This window comes from Bombina bombina, chromosome 5, assembly GCF_027579735.1.
Source record: "Bombina bombina isolate aBomBom1 chromosome 5, aBomBom1.pri, whole genome shotgun sequence".
Taxonomy (NCBI): domain Eukaryota; kingdom Metazoa; phylum Chordata; class Amphibia; order Anura; family Bombinatoridae; genus Bombina; species Bombina bombina.
The window spans coordinates 673,574,657-673,596,545 of record NC_069503.1 but is presented as its reverse complement, the minus strand read 5'-3'; the positions used below and the strand labels follow the sequence as shown (position 1 = coordinate 673,596,545).

The 21,889-nt window shown below is 35.1% G+C and overlaps 1 protein-coding gene and 1 long non-coding RNA gene across 2 annotated transcripts in view; one reads left to right on the top strand and one right to left on the bottom strand.

Annotated features, from left to right (window-relative positions):
* The window catches only part of CDH20 (cadherin 20), a 195,359-nt gene extending 182,292 nt beyond the window's left edge, over positions 1–13,067 (bottom strand). The window contains exon 1 of the mRNA XM_053714618.1: positions 12,912–13,067. The gene's annotated coding sequence lies outside the window, so the exon portion shown is untranslated. The remainder of the gene's footprint in view (positions 1–12,911) is intronic.
* LOC128660678 (uncharacterized) overlaps positions 1–18,847 on the top strand; it is a 331,547-nt gene extending 312,700 nt beyond the window's left edge. Inside the window, exon 4 of the long non-coding RNA XR_008402574.1 lies at positions 18,023–18,847. This is a non-coding gene — a long non-coding RNA (uncharacterized LOC128660678). The remainder of the gene's footprint in view (positions 1–18,022) is intronic.
* Positions 18,848–21,889: the final 3,042 nt, after the last annotated feature.

Below are 21,889 nucleotides of genomic sequence, written 5' to 3'. Positions count from 1 at the left end.
AAATCAACCCGATCGAGTACGATCGGGTTGCTTGACACCCCCCTGCTGGCGGCCCATTGGCCGCGAGTCTGCAGGGGGCGGCGTTGCACCAGCAGCTCTTGTGAGCTGCTGGTGCAATGCTGAATATGGTGAGCGTATTGCTCGCCATATTCAGCGAGGTTTGGCGGACCTGATCCCCACTGTCGGATCAGGTCCGCCAGACTTTCTTAAATAGGGGCCTTTAACTTTAAAATGAAGTAGTCATTTTAAAGTTTCTGCATCTTGTCTGCAGATAGCTAACTAAACACATCTGGTGAGCCAATGACAAGAAACAGTTGTGTGCAGCCACCAATCACCAGCTAGCTCCCAGCTGTGCATTGGTACTGTGGAGCTGACTTTAAAAGACCAAAATACAGTATAATTGCAAACAATACAATAGTGCTTAAAGTGATTGATAAGAAATTTATTAGAAAAAAATCTATTGCTCATTTAAAATTCAGATTAAAGTGCTTGTAAACTATAATGATTGTAAGCCCAGGATCAAAAAGTAATCTTAAAAACAAGGGTAAACATAATGCCATCTCCTTCTGTATTTAGCATATGGATGATGAATCTGGCTTCCTCCAATCGGTGCGTGCCCCCTTTGGCATCCAGTTCATGTTGCACGCAATGATTAGAGGCAGCCGGATTTGTCATCCATTTGCTAAATACAGTAGGAGATGCGGGAGGAGGATCAGCATTATGTTTACCATAACGCAAAGGTAAGTATTTAAAAAAATAAGCATCTTTGCAAACTTTAATGAATTAAAGTGCCTCTGTTTTTAAGATTATGTTTTGATCCTGGGCTTTAATTCATTAAAGTTTACAATAACTTTAATCTGAATTTTAAATGAGCAATAGATTTTTTCTAATAAATTTCTTAATTTCCTTTAATTTGCAGGACCCATGTATAAAGTGACCATCATTCAACTCCAGACTCATTTATGTATAAACCAGTGGTGTTGCAGGGGGGGAGGCAATAGCCCCCAGCATAATCACTGGCCCAGATTTGTGCCCCCAATGATGGCTTCCCACCACCACTCTGCCCAAGAACTGTGGCAGCTCCAACTAGCCCTGGCAACAGCATACCTAACCCCGCTCACAAACCACCCAATCCTACCCGCGACATACCCAGTCTCACCCTCACTTAAATCACCAGTGGGCCACTTGGAAGTACTCCCCCAGGAAGAAATTTCTGGGAACACCACTGGTATACACTTTGAGCTTTTGCACTTGCTCAGTAGTAGCTGGGGCATATTAAAAGACTGAACAATTTGATATTAGAAGTAAATTGGAAAGTCTCTTAAAACTGTATGCTCTATCTGAATCAGGGAACTTTAATTTTGACTTTAGTGTCCCTTTAACTGTGTTTTTAACCCCTATGCAGGAGTTAAACTAATAATTATATGCAAGCAACAATAATAGATAAAAAATATATTTCACATTAGAGCATTTTCTTTTTACACTTGTAAGTCTTTTATAAGTCTGTGAAAATAATTTGAGCCCAAAAAAGATCAGTTCAGTTAAGTACAGCAAGCTTATATTTCACTTGCACTTAGCTTATATTTCACTTGCACTTAGCTTACATTTCACTTGCACTTAGCTTACATTTCACTTGAACTTAGCTTACATTTCACTTGCACTTAGCTTATATTTCACTTGCACTTAGCTTACATTTCACTTGTACTTAGCTTATATTTCACTTGCACTTAGCTTACATTTCACTTGCACTTAGCTTATATTTCACTTGCTCTTAGCTTATACTTCACTTGCACATAGCTTACATTTCACTTGCACTTTTTTACATTTCATTTGCACTTAGCTTACATTTCACTTGCACTTAGCTTATATTTCACTTGCACTTAGCTTACATTTCACTTGCACTTAGCTTATATTTCACTTGCATTTAGCTTACATTTCACTTGTACTTAGCTTACATTTCACTTGCACTTAGCTTACATTTCACTTGCATTTAGCTTATATTTCACTTGCACTTAGCTTACATTTCACTTGCACTTAGCTTATATTTCACTTGCATTTAGCTTACATTTCACTTGCACTTAGCTTACATTTCACTTGCACTTAGCTTATATTTCACTTGCTCTTAGCTTATATTTCACTTGCTCTTAGCTTATACTTCACTTGCACTTAGCTTACATTTCACTTGCACTTTTTTACATTTCACTTGCACTTAGCTTACATTTCACTTGCACTTAGCTTATATTTCACTTGCACTTAGCTTACATTTCACTTGCACTTAGCTTATATTTCACTTGCATTTAGCTTACATTTCACTTGTACTTAGCTTACATTTCACTTGCACTTAGCTTACATTTCACTTGCATTTAGCTTATATTTCACTTGCACTTAGCTTATATTTCACTTGCACTTTTTTACATTTCGCTTGTACTTGGCTTACATTTTACATTTACATTTTACATTTAGCTTATATTTCACTTGCTCTTAGCTTATATTTCACTTGCTCTTAGCTTATACTTCACTTGCACTTAGCTTACATTTCACTTGCACTTAGCTTACATTTCACTTGCATTTAGCTTATATTTCACTTGCACTTAGCTTACATTTCACTTGCACTTAGCTTATATTTCACTTGCATTTAGCTTACATTTCACTTGCACTTAGCTTACATTTCACTTGCACTTAGCTTATATTTCACTTGCTCTTAGCTTATATTTCACTTGCTCTTAGCTTATACTTCACTTGCACTTAGCTTACATTTCACTTGCACTTTTTTACATTTCACTTGCACTTAGCTTACATTTCACTTGCACTTAGCTTATATTTCACTTGCACTTAGCTTACATTTCACTTGCACTTAGCTTATATTTCACTTGCATTTAGCTTACATTTCACTTGTACTTAGCTTACATTTCACTTGCACTTAGCTTACATTTCACTTGCATTTAGCTTATATTTCACCTGCACTTAGCTTATATTTCACTTGCACTTTTTTACATTTCACTTGTACTTGGCTTACATTTTACATTTACATTTTACATTTTACATTTAGCTTATATTTCACTTGCTCTTAGCTTATATTTCACTTGCTCTTAGCTTATACTTCACTTGCACTTAGCTTACATTTCACTTGCACTTAGCTTACATTTCACTTGCATTTAGCTTATATTTCACTTGCACTTAGCTTACATTTCACTTGCACTTAGCTTATATTTCACTTGCATTTAGCTTACATTTCACTTGCACTTAGCTTACATTTCACTTGCACTTAGCTTATATTTCACTTGCTCTTAGCTTATATTTCACTTGCTCTTAGCTTATACTTCACTTGCACTTAGCTTACATTTCACTTGCACTTTTTTACATTTCACTTGCACTTAGCTTACATTTCACTTGCATTTAGCTTATATTTCACTTGCACTTAGCTTACATTTCACTTGCACTTAGCTTATATTTCACTTGCATTTAGCTTATATTTCACTTGTACTTAGCTTACATTTCACTTGCACTTAGCTTACATTTTACTTGCACTTAGCTTACATTTCACTTGCATTTAGCTTATATTTCACTTGCACTTAGCTTATATTTCACTTGCACTTTTTTACATTTCACTTGTACTTGGCTTACATTTTACTTGCATTTAGCTCACATTTCACTTGCACTTAGCTTACATTTCACTTGCACTTAGCATATATTTCACTTGCACTTAGATTACATTTCACTTGCACTTAGCTTATATTTCACTTGCACCTAGCTTACATTTCACTTGCACTTAGCTTACATTTTACTTGCATTTAGCTTATATTTAACTTGCACTTAGCTTACATTTCACTTAGCTTACATTTCACTTGCACTTAGCTTATACTTCACTTGCACTTAGCTTACATTTCACTTGCACTTAGCTTACATTTTACTTGCACTTAGAATATCTAATTCTTGTAGTTTTCAAACTGTAGTTATATCACGGAAGAATCAGTGTCACTAAACTGGGTAATAACTTATTTTATTTACCAACAACTGCTAATTTGTTTAAGGTTGTGTGCAAAGGGTATAAATGCCAACCTATACTAAAAGTACTATATTGAAAAACAGAATGAATACTAATTGTAGTAGTAGTAGTACTATTATAGATTAAATTAACATAACAGTAGAAAATGGAGTAATAGTGTTTATAAGTATAGTATATATATGTATGTATGTATGTATGTGTGTGTGCTTAAGCCTGTTACATATATGGTAGATAGATAGATGATAGATAGATAGATAGATAGATCTTTTTGGATATTATCTCATAAAAAAATTAGATTACATTTTTCTGTGAACAAGACAAATACAAAAATATCAACATAAGTTGCCTCTTTATCTTACAAAAATACCCACATTTTTATCATCTTACTAAAGTTAGTATTTATGAGTTTCAATGTTAAAAAATGCCACTTTATAAATATTCAGTATGAAATATATCCGTGACTGCATATACTACTAAATATTGGCAGAAATAAGAAGATTATTACTAGCAAAACATTTCAAGTGCTGTTGCAATGTAATACATTCAGAAAACTGTTTAAGTGGAACCAAAAAATACATCTTTAGCCATGAGAATTGAAGTATCACATATTTAATTCTCAAATAAAGGTACACAAATCATTTTACAATTCATAATCCTGTCATAGCTGATGGACATGTAATGGTTTATAACTACAAAACAGGATCATGTTTTTATTCTCAAGAACAGAAAGATAAAAGTTCATTACGCTATCAGCATCAAATGTTAAAGTTCAGAATGCATTAGTCTTGTGAAGGAAAAAAATATTATTATAATCGAATTGTATAGCGCTGGAAAATTCTGTAGCGTAGAAATGTAACTTACTAAACATTGTCCAGTTTTATAGACAGCTGCAGAGGCATTTATGGGACTTTTGCTGTGCAGACTTGCTCATCTCAGAGATGGCTAAGGTAAGTAACCCTATACCTGCTTGTTCGGGTAAAGTGACAGCCTTGCTGTTGTGCAATTACTTGCCTGAGAGCATGGGTGGGAGGCACAAGCAGTTGCTTGTGCACTAATAAGTGCAGAGCTTCGTGATCACTGCAAACATGAGTGGACTAGATGGGAACCTTGTCCGCCCACTACATGATAAATATATGAAAATTCTGGCACTTATAGCAAAAACAATAAGATGTATTCAGAAAACTCTAAAGTCTGTTGAAAGTTTAGTTAAGGGCAGTGACTTCAAACTGACTTCAACTTGTGCTATTTACTACAACAACAAAAAAAGAGGACATTTAAAGAGACATGAAAGTAAAAATTAAACTTTCACTATTCAGGTGGTGCAATTTACATCAAAGAAACACTACATATGTTGTTCCACACTATGTACAGGGCAATTTTTTGAGAACCTATTTCCCATGGCCAAATATGAAAATGCACCCCTTCCCCAATACTAAAGACCCCCTGGACCTTCCATGTCTCAATGAGTGACAACTCTATGCATGGGGAGAGGGAAGTGCTTTAGAAATTTCACTTTTAAAGTTGCCACGGTGACAGTAGTTTCATGTTCGAAAATAGCATGCTATATAAACAGTACATACACACGGTTCAGATATATATATGTAAGGACACGCACAAACACACATGGGCAAGGATGCACATGCAAGCACACACAGCGGAGGGATATACACGTGCACACACATATATGCAAGGCTAGACACATACACGCAGGGCTAGGCACAGACACACACACAGGAATGTCTCCTATTTTTTTTAAAAAAGAAAGTCTAAAATCACAGTACTGTGGGGGTGTATTTTTTATATATTTATTGCCATATTATTTTAGCAATAAACGTGCATTGAGATTTTTAAAATAACTATGTACCACAGTTTTTTGCTCCAATCCACTTTATTTTTTCTTTATAGGGATAGTTTAAATTTGACTAGACTGTCCTTTTAAACAATGAGATAGACACCACACATATACATGCAAACACACACACAAAGACACACATACACGCAGGTACACATACATAGGAACACTCATACACACATGGACAAATACACCCACACAGGGACAAATACACTCAGGAAGAAATACAGACACACACAGGGACAAATACACACACACACACACAGGGACAAATACACACACACACACACAGGGACAAATACACACACACACACACAAACAGGGACACATACACACACATGGACAAATACACACACACACACAGGGACCAATACACACACAGGGACAGATACACACATGGACAAATACACTCAGGAACAAATACAGACACACACAGGGACACATACATAGGAGCACTCATACACACATGGACAAATACACCCACACAGGGACAAATACACTCAGGAACAAATACAGACACACACAGGGACAAATACACACACACACACACACAGGAACAAATACACACACATGGACAAATACACACACACACAGGGACAGATACACACACATGGACAAATACACTCAGGAACAAATACAGACACACACAGGGACAAATACAAACACACACACAAGGGAGCACATAAGGACACACACACATGAAGGGACATGCAGTCTTCTTTAATACTTAAAGGGACATGATACCCACTTTTTTTCTTTCATGATTTAGAAAGAGAATGCAATTTTAAACATCTTTCTAATTTACTTCTATTATCTAATTTGTTTTATTCTGTTGATATTCTTTGCTGAAAAGCATATCTAGATATGCTCAGTAGCTGCTGATTAGTTGCTGCACATGGAAGCCTCATGTGATTGGCTCACCCATGTGCATTGCTTTTTCTTCTAATAAGGATATATAAAAAATGAAGCAAAATAAATAATAGAAGTAAATTGTAATGTTGTTTAAATTTGTATGTTCTATCTGAATCATGAAAGAAAGATGTTGGGTTTAGTGGCCCTTTAACAGCACACTAGTGACACCCTCCTGCTCAATTACAATTGAAGCTAGGAAGCATCTGTGAAGTAGTAGCAACCAAACCCTCCCCCTTGCAAACACTAGGCCAGTGGCAGTGAGTTTGCAACAATTCTTTTTTTCCTTTTTTCTCTGCAGCAGTGCCTGTTACAACTTTCCCCTGCACTGCTGCTTTACTGCCACTCCACTAGCAGTGTCTCTCCTTAGAGCTGGTTCCCTGAGGTAAGGCAGGGCAGTTATTAAAAGCTTCACTGATCTCTACCCTCTTTCAGAAGCCTGCTTGCTGTGAAGCCTGCACACGGTAATAAACTGTCACATGATACCCCAACTGCCTTTTGGCAGCTGTAAAAAATAAATACTATTAATGATGAAATAAAACCATAACCCAACCCTTTTGAAAATGATTTGTGTATGTTGTTGTGGAGGGAAGGGCAGTTTCCCGTATCGCCTGAACCTGAAAAGGCCTTGCCTATGTAGTCTTAAAGGGACATTGTACACTAGATTTTTCTTTCCATAAATATTTTGTAGATGATCTATTTTTATAGCCCATCTGGGAGTGTTTTTGTAACAGTGTATAGTTTTGCTTATTTTTCAATAACGTGATTATTTTCAGACTCTTAACCGAGTCCCACAGATATAGACATGTGTTTACACACTTATGTTGGCTCCTGTTCATATTATCTGTCTTTTTGTTTGCAGGGGAGTGTCTGCACTTTTTGTTTTCCCAGGCCCTTTAACCTAGCGTCCCAGCCTAACCTCTTCAACATTGCTAAACTCGGAGCTTCTAAAAACTTTTTAAAAGGTTTTATAGTGGATTTTTAAATCAGTATCTGTACATATTCTTTTTTTTTAGTAGTGTCTATTACATTGAGTTATATAATTGGTGTACACTGTCACTTTAATCACTATATGGCAGAAGAACTTGCAGCAATGTATATTTTATTAAAACATTCTACTAAACACTGAAACACTGCTATCATATAGTGCACAAAACATTTTCAGACACCTGAGCCTATTTGGATTTTTTTTTATTGCATGTGCTTTCTGAATCAGTAACAATTATTATTTTTTTTACTTTCATGTGTCTTTAATGAAATCAAACTGACTTTCAAATGACTTGGTTTTAACCAACCGGCTGGCATCCTTACATAAGTTGCATTCTGACTGGCTGTTAAGTACTTTCTTAATTTTACAAGGTAATTGTTTAACCAATTCAGTAAGCCAATTTAGGAAAAGTTTATCATATGAGGTATCTACAAAAATGCCCATTGATTTTACTTTGATTTTCTATTGAAAATCATTAGATAAACTTTTCTACAGGATTGAAGAATCAACAGATAATGATGAAGAACAGCTTTATTTTTAATTTAAAACTATGTATGCATTTTAAATACATTTTTCTATGTTAACCCAATTGCTTTTATAATTTGATAATTGTATTGTCTTGCCCACATTAACCTAAGAACACTGGCATAACATCAGCCATTATGCTTGTAGCAAGTTGGCAGATGAAGTTTTGATATCATTGACTTTGTCCATAAAGCTGACTAGATGTGGCAATTCATTTGCAAGTGACTGCTTTGTGGATAAATGACTTGATAAATACTTTAACAAAGAAATGTGCTGGTTTGCTCAGAAAGCTGACGACCCAGCAAGTTGTGTGGCCATAAAGGATGACTTCACAGCAATCTCGACTACAGAATATCAAACACATAGGCTTTCCTCTGTGTTGGCTTTGTCACATGACTTTAGAAAAGTCAAGCCAGTGCAATCTCACTTATTTGTGAATAGACTTTTTTATGGACACAATTTTTTTTTTACATGTTTTAGAGAAAATGTAGTGTCAAGAGAAATAAGCTTGTGTAATTGGGGTAAAGTCTGCATTTCTTGTTAGAATTTTTACAATAACATAATTCGCATTTGAGCATTGGTTCTTAACTCTTACGTTGTCTATTTACTGAATTATAAAAACAAAACAAAAAAAGTGAGAACTATTCCAGGCTGAAAATTCTTCTTTCAAATATTTCCCAATAGTGCATTTCAAATGAAACCTAAAGCACTTTCACAGTACACATGCTTTTGCAAAAAATGGTTCTAGAAAAAGTTTTGTGATAACCTCTACTGTACATGCAACACACCAAGCAAACAACAGTAAGGTAGGTGCATGCACAACCCTATTTCCCACATGCTGCAAGTGCCAGTGGTGATTCATTGCTTGATATTAATGCTGTTCAGAACATGCACACAACTAGCTGTATGCTTTAGTATAATTAAAAAATGTTTCAAGTCAAATCAGACACTTGTGCATTTGAAATTTCACTTTTATTTTTCCTTTACAATGTCACTTAAAGGGACATGAAACCCCAATTTTTTTCTTTAATGATTCAGATAGAGCGTGTGATTTTAAACAGCTTTCCATTTTACTTATATTATCTCATTTATTCTGATCTCTTGATATCCTTTGTTGAAAAGGATTCCTAGGTAGGCTCGGAAGTCATTGATTGGTGGCTGCACATAGATGGCTCATGCTATTGGTTCATCCATTGGGTTAACTAGCTCCCAGTAGTGCTTTGCTGCTTCTTCATCAAAGGATACTAAGAGAATGGAGCAAATACGATAATGTAAGTAAATTGGATTCTATGGGGCCGATTTATCATCGGTATGTCCGAAAAGATCCGTTCAGCGAATCATGTCCGACACACATCTATGAATGCCGAGAGCATACGCTGTCTGCATTTATCATTGCACAAGCAGTTCTTGTGAACTGCTTGTGCAATGCCAGCCCTGCAGATTTGCGGCCAAACACTCTTATTGAGCATGTGTAAGAGTTTGCAGTATACACATATATGAGCCCGTAATTCAATGATGGCAGTCATATTAAACAAGGGGGTGGGGTAATGAAAGAAAATTTTGAAATATAACAGAGAAAAATGTACTGCTCATTTGAATATCAGTGTTATTGCATTGTTTTTTTATTATGTATATGTTGATTGTGCAATTCTGTATTTAAAGTGAAGGTCAATTTTCATGTGAAAGTGCCCGGTTTTTAAGAAAACTATTAAAAACAGGGGCACTTTCATTCATGAAAATTGACATAGCACCGTATTTTAAAAATACTTACCTTGTACTTCTGAAACGCCAGATCGCTGTTCATAAACGATGCCCCGCCTGCTTCTTCCTGGTTTACTTACCCAGCAATGACGAAACCGGCTTCCTCCAATCACGGCGTTGCCTCAGGCAATAATCTCCCCGGGAGGAAGCCGTGATTGGAGGATGCCGGAATCATCATTGCTGACGTATGAAGAGGCTTGCCACGGGCTGGTGAAGCACTGGAGCGGCTTCAAGAAGAAAAGGTAAGTATATTTTAAAAAACGGCTGAAATGTCAATTTTCAAAAATGAAAGTGCCCTTGTTTTTAATAGTTTTTTTAAAAACCGGGCACTTTCACATGAAAATTGACCTTCACTTTCTTTGACACTACATTATCCAATTCTTTACATCGGAACTTCTGAGAAAGTAATTACACTCTAACAAATTCCACCATATATAGTATAATATTAGAGTTACTTTATACTTAGATAACTTGAAAAACAATTAAACACACATATATACTTTCTTTACAAAGTTTAATTAAGACATTCAATATAAAATGCACTAAAGAAAACATATCTTTAGAAAATCCGATTTATTCACACAACCTGCTTGTAAAATCAATGTCCTACCTAGTAAATCTAGCTTTTCAATGTACGTTCTCTTTCTAAGGAGCTAAGTAACTGCATGTTAAAAAGCCAGAGAGGATCATTAGGAAGCATTGACTTGTGTGTGTAATTACTCTTAGGAAAGATTTTTTCATTTAGCAAGAACTAATCTAAAAAAAGGAACACCGTAGGAAGAAATTAAATTTAAAATAGATTAAAGCCTTATTGCATTAACATATTTGCGATATGCCACTTAAGATTCAGAGCTAAAGTAAATATTCTCTCTATATTGCAATGCAGCAGCAGATATATTAGATTTTTTTTGCAAATCTAACCACCCCTGCATTTTTAGTTTTGTGAAAAACAAAACAAAACAAAAAAATCTAAGTTTTGGTATGAAAGGCCAGAACTTGCTCTTTGTGTTAAAGGGACACTGTACCCAATTTTTTTCTTTTGTAATTCAGAAAGAGCATGCAATTTTAAGCAACTTTCTAATTTACTCCTATTATCAAATTTTCTTTGTTCTCTTGCTATCATTATTTGAAAAAGAAGGCATCTAAGATTTTTTTTTTGTTTCAGTACTCTGGACAGCACTTTTTTATTGGTGGGTGAATTTATCCACCAATCAGCAAGGACAACCCAGGTTTTTCACCAAAAATGGGCCGGCATCTAAACTTACATTCTTGCATTTCAAATAAAGATACCAAGAGAATGAAGAAAATTTGATAATAGGAGTAAATTAGAACGTTGCTTAAAATTTCATGCTCAATCTGAATCACAAAAGAAAAAATTTGGGTACAGTGTCCCTTTAAGGGAATCATGGTTATGAATTCCTGATGTTCCTTTTTTTCACAATTTGCAGGATGATTCATTTGGAAAAGTGAGTGTACATCAAGGAGACTCTGTGACGTATCTACAGCAAAAAGCCCAATTCTCTACTATTCACATAACCAACACTTGAGCTGCTTTGTTGCTTATGCAGAAATGGCTTCTGCTTTTGCTAATGAAAAGGGACAATCTCATTGATACCTTGTTAGAGTTTCTGTGGAGAGTACAAAACAGATACACTGCAATTCCCCTGAAGCTATTTGAAATGAATCCAATTAATAAACTGCAATTTCTTCATAGAAGTAAAAGAACTGATTCTCATTATTTCCTGCCTTCGAGCTTGGGTCCATAGTCAAAAGCACATATATACATAAAAGAAAGTAATAACGTGCATGTTTGATTTAAGTACAGTGCACACATAATACGCATATCTACTTATGAAATATTTGAATCTCTAAAGTAATAGGGTGTAATGCAAGTTGGATGTCTGCTCTCTGAAATCCCCTCCAGCAAAGCAACATTTTTCATCCCAATTAGTATTTCAGGGAAAGTGCTTTTGATTCTTCCAGCATAGTAAATCGACATTATGTGTTCATGAATGGAAAACAATCAACCTCATTATTCAGGCTTGGTAAAGATAATAGGAACAGGCTTTTCCATCATACTGTCACAAAAGGTGAGAGGGAAATTAAACTCAGAAAAAAAAAACATTAGCCAAGAGGAATCTTCATTTTTTTTTTTTTTACATATAAATCTAATGCATTTGTTCTCAGACAAGTAACAATAACATTATAATCCCCCATACATTCTAGTCGTGACAGTAGCTAATTTTACTTTAAAAACCATCATATAAATGATCCAAAAAAAACCCCATGCATTTGTGCATTTCCACCTTTGCTTGTCAGTATTAACTATATACATTCACTTGTTAGCAGCAGCTAACACCTTTACAGACACATGCACAGAGTGAATCAAATGTTTAGAAATAATAAAAAAATAAAAACAATTGAAGCTACTGTTGCTTTTATTGCTCCAGAGAAGCTGGAAGCAAATCATTTTAATCCACCACACTAGCTAGTCATCTGAACCAATTTCTTTTTAATCTGCTTCCAAACAGCACTGTGGTCCAGTCAGTCAAAGGGAAGGCAGAGGGGATTAATTCTTCCTACACACATTTTCATAAGAATAAGAGAAGCAGCAAGTTTTCTTTACCCGTGTATAATCAATCACTTTCTCATTTAAAGTTGTGGAACAATGTAGGTAAAGAAAGATATATGCTATGCTCTGAATATCATTTGCCGTTATGTGCACTTGCAAATATGCTTGCTCTATACAAATTCTGCCTTAAAAATATGCCCGATTACAGTGCAGCTCTTACTAATTATTTAACACATTTCTAAATTTGCATATACTAGAAAAAAACAGAAACTATTACTAGAATATAACTGAAACATACCTGTGTTTGTGAAAATCTCTTGATTTATTTAAATATGAATATCTAGTCCATTTAGTGTATCGTTGTCAGCTTCTTTAAACAACCCACTTGCTTCAATGAGTCTTCTAGTTAACACGCTAAAGAAAACAAAAGTTGCATATTCAATTCTGGTCTAACTTTCAGTGAGGAGAGAATTTCAAATGAATACACCAATCAGAGTTCCTGCCTGTAGACTGATTCTCCCCCCCACCTCCCCTTACTCCAGCTTCCATCCCACCCCTTGTCTGCTGAGCAATTCCTGAGAGAAATACGTAAGGAATCTTTGCTAAATAGAAATCTGCTGCATGTGCTCAGTAATTATCAAAAGGAGAAATCAACTAAATATTTAGATATAGTAACAAGCATACTTCCTTGATCAAACACATGCAGTACTATTTTTGTCCAAATCTTATGATAATGTGAAATAAATGAAAATGTAACTATGAACTTTGTAATCTTTTTATGCTCCAAATACAGGTACATGATTCTGTTTGCAGAAAAAAATGTGCATGGCTTTGATATGCAAAAGCCTATAATGTTCTTTTATATCAGTATTTAATTGGAAGTTTTCTGAATCTAATTAAAATAACTGTTCTTTTAATGTCGTGTAGCCTTTTATGCAAATAAACAATACATTAGGTCTGCCCTTTTAAATCATTGTTAATTAAGAATTACAGTACTTCTGGATAAATCTGTCATTATTATTAGTCAGTTTTTTAATTTCTCCATGAAACTTGTTACTATTTTAAGCAAAATAATATTGCAGAAAGAAAGCCATTTCTAGCTCTGCCATTGTATCAGCATATTTTATTTGTGGAATGTATTTGGTCTTTAATCTTGATGATACACAAGGGCAGTGGGTACATTTCAGTGGTGTTGTTTTCACAAATTCTGCTTCCAATGGAAACTAAAGGCTGGAATTCTGTTTGCTTTGCAATATTTAATACACGTCTGATTAATTGCATTTCTTTATTAAAAGAAAACAGCTTACCTTGCTTGAGAAGGACATATTTTAAAGTGCATTTCCAGCACATAAAATAATTTAAAATATATGGAAGGTACATTGCAGTAAGCAGTGGATTTAGCCTCAGACACTTTATTTTCATAGTAGAATGTGTTATACATATCTAAACTAATTGTCCATGTTTATTATAGGTGCATAAAATTGAACAGATTTTTTTTATGAACATATTTTATATATAGCAAACTAATGTAAATCATTAAGCATTTTTTTCCTCTGGAAAATAAAAAGGCAAACCCTTTTTTTTTACTTCCAATTAAATAAAATGAAACGCACATTGTGTTTTTTTTATAGTTTTTTTTTTAAATCTTTTTCTAATGTTTTGATCAGTGTGCTGAAAGTTTTATAAAAATCGTATGGGATTATAATCTGTGATAAAAAAACTAATTTTGCCTTGGGCCAGAGAACACAGAAAGATAGCAAACGGGGGCATTGTCAAAAGCTATTTTGTCTTACTTCAGCAGTCTAGCTCTATGAACACTGCATGTCCCTCCAGCAGTAGAGAGAATACCTTTAGAAAAGGCAATACTCAATAAGTAATGACAGAAAACTGCAGGAGATGATAGCGTAGTTACAGTGCCAAGCAGACTTAGTTTGCATGCTTTTCAAACAAAATGGTGCCCTTAATGCTGACTCCATTACCCTAAATTAAAATAAATATATCAGCAATAATAATAAAATTAAAAAAAAGTCATGAAAATTATTTTAGCTTTTTAAATAAAGCTTTTTCAAAAACATAATAAAAAATGATTCAGTTAAAAGGGACATAAACATGTGAAAAAGAAAAAAATGCTTTCATATGTTAAGAGTGTTTAATTATTGCACTGGTGTTTCCATATAATTATATGTTTAACCCACAAGAGAGAGTAAAACACACAGTTACAGTCATCTTGAGAGCATCAATGCACTACTGGGTGCTAGCTACACATATCTGCTGAGCTAATGACAAGAGGCATATGTACATAGCACCGAATCACCAACTAGCTCCCCATAGTGCATTGAGCCTACCTAGATACACTTTCAAGAAAGAATACTAAGAGAAGGGGGAAAATGTGATAATAAAAGTTCACTGAAAAGTCTCTATTTATTGCATGCTATATCTAAACCACAAAAGTTCAATTTTGACTTGAATGTTTCTTTTTGTCCTAACACTGTTAACCTGGGTGTAGACTTATTTCCAGGGCTGGGTCTAGACATTGTGCTGCCTTTCTCCAAGACTAAAATGATGCCCCTAAACTTTCTGCATACTTCAGTCTAAACCCAACCAGTTAGTTGTCTCGGAGATTAAGGTTTTGCTGATTAAAAATTAATTTAAGAACATGCAGATTGGCCATCATTTAAGTTTAATTTATCTTTAGAAACACTGTTATTCAGAGCCAGTCCTGGAAAAAATACATTCTATTTCAGAAAACTTCAACTGAAATTTAGCATTTTCTTTAATTATGAATGTATGCAAGAAACCACGATAATATTAGCAGTACCATGACTTTGTCACCAGTAGAAATCTTACCACATTATACTTGTTGCCAATATCTCAAAATATAATTTATGCTCATGACATACTGTAGACAGCAGGGCACATCTAATCCTTTACTAAATTGCTCAGTCTGTTCTATGTATCTTATTCTTTTGACCCAAAATGATGCCATTGGATACCTCATTAGAAAAGCTTTTCAAATGATTATCTACAAAATTCTGCAAATAGTTTAATGGTGAATTTTGTAATTTTTTTAAAAAAAATATTAGATAAAATTTTCTTAAGGATTGTGATTGATCCTTATGTGTTTGACCCTATCAAATATACCTAGCTGAATGCATCTGGTGAGCCAAAAATTCCTGCTGCGTCCACCTTAAAAACATCTAAAAAATTCACCACTTCCTCACACAAGACACAACTAAGATTGTAATCGACTCTTTCATAATTTCCTGTCTTGACTATTGCAACTCCATCCTCTCCGGCCTCCCTTACAATCCATAATAAATGTCTCTGCCAGGCTAATCTTCCTTACACTTTGCTTCTCATCTGCTGCACCTCTCTGCCAGTCCCTTCGCTGGCTTCATCTAACCTCCAGAATAAAACACAAAATCCCGACTAACTTTTAAAGCTCTCAATAACACTGCTCCACTCTATATCTCCAACCTCGTCTCCTGATACTCTCCCAGCTGTCCCCTTCACTCTGCTCATGACCTCATTCTCTCCTCCTCTTTTGTTACCTCCTCAGATTCCTATCTACAAGACTTCTCCAGACTGGCCCCTATTTTGTGGAACTCTCTGCCTCGCTCCACAAGACTCTCCCCTAGTTTTCAAACTTTCAAGTGCTCCTTAAAGACTCTACTATTCAGGGATGCATATAATATACACTAACATTTTCCTATCTGAGTTCCTCTCATCCTTTAGTTATCCCCTTGATCCCCCTTAGCATTTAAGCCTACAAGCCTAGTTTCTTTGTAGATCACTTTTATGAGAGTTGATTTACAACAGTGAAACTCCTGGCAGGGTCCTCTATCCTTTTGTCTCCCATATTTGTTACCTTGTTTTTAGCGCTGCAGAATCTGTTGGCGCTCTACAAATAACTGATAATAATAATAAAAATAATAGTCACCAACTAGCTCCCAGTAGTGCATTGTTGCTGCTGAACCTACCAAGATATACTTTTCAACAAAGACTAGCAAGAGACCAAGGTAAATTTGATCATAGAAATACATTCAATGTCTTTTAAAATGACATGATCTACCTGACCCATGATAGTTTAATATAAATGTTCATGTCTCTTTAAAGGGATACTAAACCCAATTTTTTTATTTCATGATTCAGATAGAGCATGAGATTGTAAGCACCTTTCTAATTTACTCCTATTATCAATTTTTCTTTGTTCTCATGCTATCTTGATTTGAAAAAGCAGTACTGTAAGCTTTAGAGTCAGACTATTTTTTGTTCAGCACATGGGTAGCACTTGCTGATTTGTGGCTAAATGTAGCAAACCAATCAGTAGCTCTACCAAGGTGCTGAACTAAAAAATGGGCCGGCTCCTGACCTTTTATTACTGCTTTTTCAAATCAAGATAACATGAGAACAAAGAAAAATTGATAATAGGAGTAAATTAGAAAGTTGCTTAAAATAGCATGCTCTATCTGAATCATGAAAGAAAAAATGAGGGGTTAGTTTCCCTTTAAGAATCACTGCTTTAACGTATTATCAGGAATCTTAGGTTTTTAAAAACTGTCTTCCTCTGCTCAAAAAAGGGATCTTTGCTTCTTGAGTTTTTTATTTTACTTATCTTTCTTTTTGTTCATTATAATGAGATGAAACAGTACACTGAATGTAACATGTATAACTACAACTCTGTCTCTTACATACTATTTTAATTACTGAATCTTCTAAAGAAATATTAGTAAGATTTGAACTCTTACTGAATAGATGTTTATAGCTTCTGGCAAACGTATTTGTGGTAAACATGTTTACAAAGATATACAGAGTCTGTCTTCTGCCAACCCCAGTCTGAAGTGCAATTATAGAACAGAAGCAGTGTTTAATGAATTGATAGTTTATTCAAATTGCTGACCAATATACCATATTGCCTGTATAGTAACTGCAACAAATTACAGTAATATTTAAACCATTAAGTAGTTAAATAATAAGCATGCCCATTTTTATCTGCTAATCTGATTAAAACTATCACCATAGAATATAAAAATTACCCTTTAGACTACCAAGCTTTTATGCTTGAAGACACATAAGCTTTTTAATGCATAAAACACTGCTTTCTGACAAACTATTACTTTTTTATTTTTGATGCACTCTCATTCAATTTCACTAATCCGCTTAATGCTGAGGCCCTATAGCCTTTAATGCACTGAAATAGATTGTCCCATGATAGAGAATAACTATGAAGAACAAGCTTTCAACTCCCAAGTATAAAAAAAAAATCAAAAAACCATCAAAACAACTGTCCAAATTCAAAGATCTTTTAAAAAATATTGTGATCAGGCAGTCAAAACAGTTCATCCACATTATATGAAATTCAATTTTATATTCCTGCTTTTAACTTTCTCCCTTTTTGTCCTCTATCAGGTTTGCAATAGGCCAGTATCCCAGCCAATATGTCAATACATGCTTCAGTAAACGTAAAGAAAGAAGGAGATCTTTTTGTTTGGGGCCAGGATGACTGGGCAGGTTTACGCATCAGCAAGCTGTGGCTTCCCTCTCAGTAGGAGTCTTCAATAATTGCCAGAACAAATTATACTGGGGCAATCTGTCCCCTTTTTCCCTTTCAAACCAGAAAAAAAAGTGAATGGAACTGAGAAACAACACCAATTTCCACTGCTTACAATGCAGCGTAGAAATAGATTTGATACAGTCAGAAAGGAATCATGTTCCAGACAACAGTCGTAGGCCAATGCTGGTTTCATGGGTAATAATATGGACTTGTTTTGGAGGTCTTTAAGTTTTGTGGGTTGACAGAGCATGAAAAGCGTTTAAATTTCTACATGTAGCATTATGTTGTGCCACTTCTTTTATCCTCTTGGTTCTTTGTAATGGTAAAGTAAAAGTAGTAAGCGTAACCTAATTAAAAAGTGTAGTAATGATTCCAGTTGTATGTTTAGAATAGGAACACAGCAACATGACATGGGACCACAGGTCTTTGGTCCTGGAAATAGAAATCTGAAGGCAACAATAAATAATTTTTGCTCTGTTCATTATCTACTCACTTGAATGTCGAAGATTTTATATTGAAGTATAACGTTTATGATACCGCTTTAATCTTGTCAAGTAAAAAATAATGTTTATTTCCAAAACGTACTCATATTTAAGTCTTAGCAAATAAACCTGACTTTGCATATTATAATTTATCAACCTAGTTTTCCACTCAATAATAAAGTTAAAGCATGATTTAGACTTGTTTTTTTATTATTATTTTCAATAAATATTATGTAAATGTTCTTTCTGTATGATGCAAAGTAAAATGAAAGAAAAATAAACATATTTTATGTATATTCATTCCATAAATGTCCTTTAGTAGCAAGAAAGAAAATGATAAGAACATAGGAACTAGGAAACTGCTGAATAATATTTAGAAAACTTGAGTAATAAAACAAATTATAAAAATGTGTTGGATAGGAGAGCACTTTGGGGCATATGTATCAAAGACCGCTGCTCCATAACCTGTGCGCCTGCTCTGAGCAGACGGACAGACATCGCCGGAAATCAACCCGATCGAGTACGATCAGGTTGATTGACACCCCCCTGCTGGCAGCCGCGAGTCAGCAGGGGGTGGCGTTGCACCAGCAGCTCTTGTGAGCTGCTGGTGCAATGCTGAATACGGCAAGCGTATTGCTCGCCGTATTCAGCAAGGTCTGGCGGACCTGGGCCCCGATCCGATATGCAGCTTCACCCGCAAAAGCCGGCGACGCCAAATTTTGCGCTGGTTTGGTAATCACATATACAGTGTAACATAGTAGTTACGCTCGTATATTTCTGCCTTCGGCCGTAGTTTTTTGGCCCATAGACAGGTATACCAAACCAGCGCAGTTTCGTATCCAATATACAGCGTAAGGACTTACGTGGCAAAAATGGAGAAATCTTACTCCATTTTCACCTCGCCACAAATTGCAGGCGTAGTAAGCCTTACGCTGTGTATTGGAGCCCTGTAACTCCCTAAACTAGCTGCAAAATAAAACCTAACACCTAACGCATGCGCAATGTCTATCTACCTGTCAACCGCGATCCCCGCCGCAATCCCTAATAAAGTGTTTAACCCCTAATCCGCCACACCCGGACCCCGCCGCCACCTACATTAAATGTCTAACCCCCTAATGTGAGCCCCCTACACCGTTGCCACCTACATTAAAATTATTAACCCCTAATTTAATCCCCCTACACCGCTGCCATCTATATTAAAATTATTACCCCCTAATGTTAGCCCCCTACACCGCCGCCACCTATTTAAACTATATTAACCCCTAATGTGAGCCCCCTACACCGCCGCCACTTATATTAAAATTATTAACCCCTAATCTAATCCCCTTATACCGCTGCCACCTATATTAAATTTATTAACCTCTCATATAATCCCCCCTATACTGCCGCCACCTATATTAAATTAATTAACCCCTAATCTAATCCCCCTATACCGCCGCCACCTATATTAAATTAACCCCTAAAATACTAAAATTTTCCTACCACTAAACCTAAGTCTAACCCTACAAATAGCCCTGAAAAGGGCTTTTTGCGTGGCATTGCCCCAAAGTAACCAGCTCTATTGCCAGCCCTTAAAAGGGCTTTTTGCGGGGCATTGCCCTAAAGTAATCAGCTCTTTTACCAGCCCTTAAAAGGGCTTTTTGCGGGGCATTGTCACAAAGTAATCAGCTCTTTTGCCTGTAATCTAAATCCCCCTATACCGCCACCACCTATAATAAATGTATTACCTCCTAATCTAATCCCCCTACACCGCCGCCACCTATATTAAATATATTAACCACTAATCTGACCCCCCTACACCGCCGCCACCTATATTAACTATATTAACCCTAATTATATTAGGGTTAATATAGTTAATATAGTTATTATATTATATATATATTAACTATATTAATCCTATCTAACTCTAACACCCCTAACTTAATTATTATTAAAATAAATCTAAATAATATTAATAAAATTAACTAAATTATTCCTATTAAAAACTAAATACTTACCTATAAAATAAACCCTAAGATAGCTACAATATAATTAATAATTACATTGTAGCTATTTTAGGGTTTATATTTATTGTACAGGTAACTTGGTATTTATTTTAACTAGGTACAATAGCTATTAAATAGTTTTTTTTTGTTTTTTTTTATTATATCTTTTTTTATTGATTTTCAAAAGATAAATGACAGCATGAATATAATCAAGAAAGAGCGGGGAAAAAAACCAAACAAACTCAAGCCAATCAAACAATCAACAAAAACAATAAAGAAAAACAAGAAACATAAATAATGAGGGGGTTTTCCCCTATGTTTTCAACCATACAATTTTGATTTAAATCTTTGTTCTATCCTATTCTGTCTAACCCCTCCCCGGTTCCTTAACACCCAATATAAATTTTCTGTAACGAAAACCAATAACTATTCTCATTATAGTATTATATTATATGTTCTATATGTTATTATGTCAATACATCGATATAGGTGAGTTCAACACAATAGTTAGTCACACATTCTCTATCGCCCTATTCTTATAGTACTACTTATTTTGTATTAGTTTTCAGCAAGCAGATGAGGGCCATGATAAGTTACTCCAAGGTCATTATTATCAAGAATCATCAATTTTAATCTTTGAAATTTTCAGAGAGCATTGACTTTTGTCTTTGTTGATTGACTTATCCTATCTAGCCCGCTTTTCCTAGCTTCTTATAATTCTTTTAATCTTGTGCAGCTAGATGTTGTCGTTCCCTTCACAATCAGATCTTATATCCAAAGTTGTACTTAGTTGGAATCAAGGAAGCACCTAGTCTCCATGTAAATATCAGCCTTTACTATGATGAAACTAGTTATCTTGTGTTCCCCAACCTCCCTCAGTCTGGTCTGGCGTGAAGCCAAAAATCAGGCAAAGCTCCTTCTACTATTAGAGTCATAAAGGCTAGTGTATTAACTAGTGGAGTTATGAATTGAGATTGTATAGAGCATGGCCAGGATAAGATAACAGTTTTCCATTTAGCAAAAAAGTGTCTAAGTTGTCTTTCTGAAGTTGGTTTCAGATCTCATAATTCAACACACATTTGTTGTTTCACCGAATTAGAGAATTCAGCCATTCCAGGGGCATAAGGGGATCTCCATTTCTTAAAAATTAATCTACGTGCCGCGAGTATTGCTATATTTATCAGACACAGTTGTCCAGTTTCTATCTTGTCATTACTTAAGAGAAAGACATGAAGTGGTGTAATTTTAAAGTTTA